The following is a 6000-nucleotide window of genomic DNA, read 5'->3' as shown; positions in this document are numbered from 1 at the left end:
CTGAGGACAGCTGAGGACAAGAATTTTTACAAAGTACATCTTTAACAGATTTGTCAACTGCTGGCAGTACCTCATCAAAATATTTCTCTCTGTGACTAATGAAAATGGCTACATACCTGACCCTAACGCAATTTGGAGAGAAACCTCCCATGGCCCTGCTTTGGAGGTGAGACAGGGTCAACTGAGAAGAAAGTGTGGTCTGGATCAACCCACAGTTAGTGTGATGTGTGGAAGGAAACATTATCTCCCCTTGAACGTTTCAAGATACAGTCACTTTGCCTCATCTTGGGGATCACCTGTTCAGCCTCCATGGCCTTTCAGGACTTTCTGGATCAAGCTGGCAGTCTAGGAAGATTCCAGATCTGTCAGATGGCTTTCCTTTTTATCTCCAACCTCATAGTGTACCTTCATATGCTGTTGGAGAACTTCACTGCAGCTGTCCCTGGTCACCGTTGCTAGGTCGACACTCTTGACAATGACACTATCTCTGCTAATGGTACTACGATCCTCAGCCAAGACACCCTCCTGAGAATCCCCATCCCACTAGATTCAAACTTGAGGCTAGAGAAGTGTCACTTCCTCCTCCCCCAGTGGCAGCTCCTTTACCTGAAGGGGACCTTCCCTGACATGAGTGAGCCAGACACAGAGCCGTGTGTGAATGGCTGTGTGTATGACAAAAGCTCCTTCTCCTTCACCATCGTGACTGAGGTAAGAGGCCCCATTTACCTCCTATGAGTACATTGTGTAGTGGTTTAGAGGTAGAACAAATAAAGAAGATTCTTCAAGCCTTTAGTCACTACACAGGTACTCATTCTTCATTCTTTCAGCAAATATTAATTGCTTCTCTATTAAACGCTAGGCAGTTACATAAATAATAATAATGATAAATTCAAAAATAGACATGAACCCTCTCTCATAGTGCTTTCATTCTTGGAAGGATGAGAGTTTAAGCAAGTAATTTGTGTAATGTGCTTTAAATGTTATGCTAGGTCAATAATGCTTACCGTTTTGTTGCAAATTATAAATATTTGAAAGGTTGATGAAAACATCCATGCTCAGCTTGTACCCCAGAACAGTCATATAAGAAGGACTGCGATGAAATTCAGGCATGAATAAAATTTTATAACTCAAATAATTGCACTCTGTAGCCAAGCTTGCAAACCAGTGAGCATGGAATAAAACAGAGCATCAATAACTTACAGTTACAGAGGAGGCTTCCAGAAAATATTTATGATTAAGCTGAGATCTGAATGGGAAGGTGAAGTAATTTAGAAAGGGAAACTGGTGAGGAAGATAGGGGCCAATATTCTAAAATATGCAAGTAATGTTAAGCTGTTTCCATGGAGGGGTTATGAGCTGCTGTGGAGCTCTCCTTTGCAAGTTTCCTTCTCTTCCAGTGGGACCTGGTATGTGAATTTCAGTCACTGATCTCAGTGTCTAGATTCTTATTCATGGCTGGAATGCTGGTGGGAAGCATCACATATGGCTATTTATCAGACAGGTGAGAGTCTCTGGATCACCACTCTCTTTACTCCTGGATATTTTCATCAATTTATGTATCATTCTTTCACTAAGAAATAAATATTGCAAATTACACTGTCCTAGAGCTGCCTTGGTCTCCAATGTTAAAGAAATACAAATGGAGAATTAATTACTGTGATGAGTGCTATTTTTTCAACATTGAGCTTGGTGTACAGGACATAGTAATGACATTTCCATGAGATCTGGGAACCCATCAGGACACGATGTATAGAGGAGGTGCTATAACATGTGGTTTAGAAACATGAGAAAGTGTTACCTATGGGAATGGAGAGCAAAATATTTCATGGCATGACGTTCAGCATCTTTGAAGACATAGATATGGAAAACTGTTTCATTGGCCTTGGCCAGGGGTTCCATGTTCCTGGACCCTGTGAGCTGAATGGTTGTGGCTTCCCAGAGCAGTCATCACCGCCTAGTTGCCCTAGTGTGATGGGTAGATTTTTCTAGAAAACCTGTGGGGTATAGAGCAGTGTGTCATTGGTGGTGTGTTGAAAAATTATGCCAGTAACCTTAATTTTTGGTTTTGCAAAAACAGGTTTTTAAAGGTAAGTATTATAATAATGTAAGGTAATTAACCTAATAACAACAGTGTCACAGTTTGTCATGTGAATAGTTTGGGACATTCTGTGCCTCACAGTACCTCTTCTGAAACAGACCTCTTCTGAAATCATTACCAACACCCAACCATGTCTCTCCTCAGGGAGACAGAGGACATGAGGTGCCCCTTACCATTCACCAGAATAATATTAACTGTTGTCTCAGCTGAGAAATGTGAACACTAAATATATCACAGTAAATGTAACATATAAAAGAGTTCAGAGTCAGAGTGTTAATTTTCAACAGTCCAGTAATGTGCCCTTCTGTGACAGTGTCATAAGAAAATATAGATATATAAAAACAACAACAAACAAACATACAGATACAGAGATTAGACTGGTGGTTACCAGAGGCGAAGGGATGAGGGAGGTTACAAAAGGGGTAATTGGGCACATGAGAATGGTGATGGATTGTAATTATTCTTTGGGTGGTCGACATGATGTAGTCTACACAGAAATGAAAATATAGTGATGTACACCTGTAATCTGTATAATGTGATAAACCAAAGTTATCTCAATAAAAAATATGTTATAAAAGCAATAAACAAAGCAATTTGAAGTGAGAAAAAAAGAATATAGTTATATAAATTGTAAGGATGACAGGGTAGTAGAGGTGGGGGATGGAAGAAGCCTAGTAGCAGATTACAGTGCAGAACTAGCTGTGGTTGAGGGGACGAGATAAGCTAAGGATTTTGAACTTCATCAGAAAGCTAAGAGGAAAAACTAAAGGATTCTGTGTAGGAAAAGGACATGACCAAACTGATATTTTTAAAATAACACTCTCAACTATTCATAATATCCCAATACTGGAAACAATCTAGAAGCCTATTAGTAGTAGAATGGATAAATAAGATGCCAGATATTTACATAATGAATTCATATACAGTAAAGGAAATTAAGAAACTGCTCTGTGCAGTAATATGGATGAATTTGAAAACCATTTAGCCTGTCAGAACAAACAAAATAAAAATGATTACATACTAGACAGCTATACTTAGGTACAGCCAAAAACACCCAAGCTATCTTATTTTGTTGGAGGTTAGAAAATTTGTTCTCTTTAGAATTCTATTGGATCACACTGAATCTATAAAGCAGTTTACGTTAAGATTGCCATTTTTAACATATTGAATTTTATGATCTTTGGACATTATGGAGCTTCCGTCAATTAACTTTTTTTTAATTTCTTTTTTTCAATGTTCATAGTTTGTGGGACCAGTCTTGCATTTTTTTCCATTAAATTTATTTCTAATTAACTTAGTTTTTGATGCTATGAAGTTGTTTTGTGTAACTTTGATTTCTAATTATTCATTGCTACTACATAGAAAGGTACTTGACTTTTGTATATTGCCTTACCAACTATCATCTTGACAAATTTATTTATTAGTTCTAGTAGCTTTATCGTGAATTCCTTAAAGTTTTCTCCTACATTGTCTTTTCATCTGCCAGTAAGGATAGTTTTACTTATTATTTTCCTATCTTTTGCCTTTTACTCTTCTTCTGCCAAAGGATGCAACATTCAGTACAATGCCTAATGAAAGTGTTGAGAGATAACCTTGTCTTATTCTGACCTTAGATAGAAGCAGTGAGCCCTTCACTCTTGAGTATAATGTGAGTTGTAGGATTATGGTAGATACCCTTAATAAGATTTGGAAGTTTTCTTATATTTTTTTTGTTTTCTGAGTTTTAATATGAAAACATTTTGACATACAATAAGCACTAATGAAGACATTCTATAAACTGTGTAAGGAAGGAGAAGCTTGGTTGAGACTCTTTGCAAAATCAAAACATTCAAAAGCAACCATATATAAAGTGGAATTTAGGAATCCACATGCAATGCCCAGCAAAGCAGGTGCTCAGAAAAGACGTGAGAAGATCTAAAGCTTTTCCCTCAAGTTGATACCTACCCACAGTGCAAGCAAAGCTAAGTCATTTTTTAAAATTATTTTCTTGAGTTCACATTGGTCATAACATACTGTAATTTTAGGTGTACATTATTATATATCAGTTTCTGTATAGACTGCATCATGCTCACCATCAATAGCCTAGTTTTTATCCATCACAATACATATGTGTCCCTTTGCCCCTTTCACCATGCAAAAAAAAGAAAAGAAAAGAAAGTTGTGTTGTGTCAAATACAAAGGCTGGAATGAGGAGAGCAAACTAAGATATTTTTTAAATGAAGATATTATTCAAGAAATATCCTACTCAATTAGGAAAATAAATATAAGAATTATAGGTATTCCAGAGGGAGAAGAGAGGGAGAAAGGAGCATAGAGCTTGGTAAAAGAAATAAAAGCTGAGAATACTACTCAGCCATAAGAAACGATGAAATCCAGCCATTTGTGACAACATGGATGGACATTGAGGGTATAATGCAAAGTGAAACAAGTCAGAGGGAGAAGATCAAATACCGTATGATTTCCTTCATTAAGTAGTAGATAATAACAACAATAAACAAACACATAGGGACAGAGATTGGATTGGTGGTTACCAGAGGGGAAGGGGGGAGGGAGGAGGGTGAAAGGGATAATTCAGTACATGTGTGTGGTGATGGGTTGTAATTAGTATTTTGGTGGTGAACATGATGTAATCTATGCAGAAATAGAAGTACAATGATGTACACCTGAAATTTTTACAATGTTATAAACCAATGTTACTGCAATAAACAAAAAAATAAATAAATAAATAAATAAATAAATACATAAATAAATAAAAGATAAAAGAAAAGAAAGCACGAAAAGTAACAACAAACACTTTAATTTGTCACTCACTGACAACACAAAAAAAGAAGAGTTTCTGACAAAATAACTCAGAAGGGGAAGAGGAAAGGGATGGAAGCTGCATAGGCTAATGCAGATAAGATGCTATCAGAAAATGGACTATCTCTTCTATGAGATCTTTTATACAAACCTCATGGTAACCACTAAACAAAAAATCAGAGCAAAGCCCCAAATCATAAATAAAGAGAAAACGGAAAAAAATCACAGAAAACTACCAAATTGAAATTGTAGTTAGGGAGACAAAGGAAAAGAAACAATGAAAATATAGAACAACTGGAAAACAGGAGATAAAATGGCAGTATTAAGCCCTCATATATCAATAATCATTCTAAATGTAAATGGATTGAATTCTCCAAAAAAAAAAAAAAGACACAGAGTGGCTGGATTGATTAAAAAACAAGACCCAACAATATGCTGCCTCTAGGAAACACATACCATCTCTTAAGACAAACATAGGCTCAGAGTGAAGGGATGGAAAATGATACTCCAAGCAAATGGCAAGCAAAGAAAACAGGTGTTGCCATACTTATATCAGACAAAGCAGACTTCGACATAAAAAAGACAATGAGAGATAAAGAGAGGAAGTATATAGTGATAAAAGGGACATTCCACCAAGAGGCCATACCACTTATGAATACATATGCATCTAACACAGAAGTACCAAAGTATATAAAGCAACTACTAACAGACCTTAAGGGAGAAATTGACAGCAACACAATAATAATATAGGACCTCTAAACCCAATTTACATCAATAGATAGATAATCCAGACAGAAAGTCAACAAGGAAGCAATGGCCTTAAATGAATCACTACAACAAATGGGCTTAATAGATATATATAAAACATTCCAACCCAAAATAGCAGAATACTCATTCTTTTCAGTTGTACATGGAACATTCTCAAAGATAGACCATATGCCGGGAAACAAGGCAGGCATCAATAAATTTGAGAAGATTGAAATCATATCAAGCATCTTTTCTGGTCACAATGCTATGAAACTAGAAACCAACTACAAGAGAAAAGCTGGGAAAGTAACAAATATGTGGAAACTAAACAACATGCTACTGATCAACTATTAGAT

At 36.4% G+C, this 6000-nt stretch overlaps 1 pseudogene; it reads left to right on the top strand.

The window, feature by feature from the left end:
• Positions 1-309: 309 nt before the first annotated feature.
• Positions 310-6000, top strand: part of LOC131394916 (organic anion transporter 7-like) — a 40409-nt pseudogene continuing 34718 nt past the window's right edge.

Source organism: Diceros bicornis, chromosome 31 (assembly GCF_020826845.1).
Source record: "Diceros bicornis minor isolate mBicDic1 chromosome 31, mDicBic1.mat.cur, whole genome shotgun sequence".
Classification (NCBI taxonomy): domain Eukaryota; kingdom Metazoa; phylum Chordata; class Mammalia; order Perissodactyla; family Rhinocerotidae; genus Diceros; species Diceros bicornis.
Note: the sequence above shows the minus strand (reverse complement) of the source record. Positions and strands in the feature narration are given on the sequence as shown.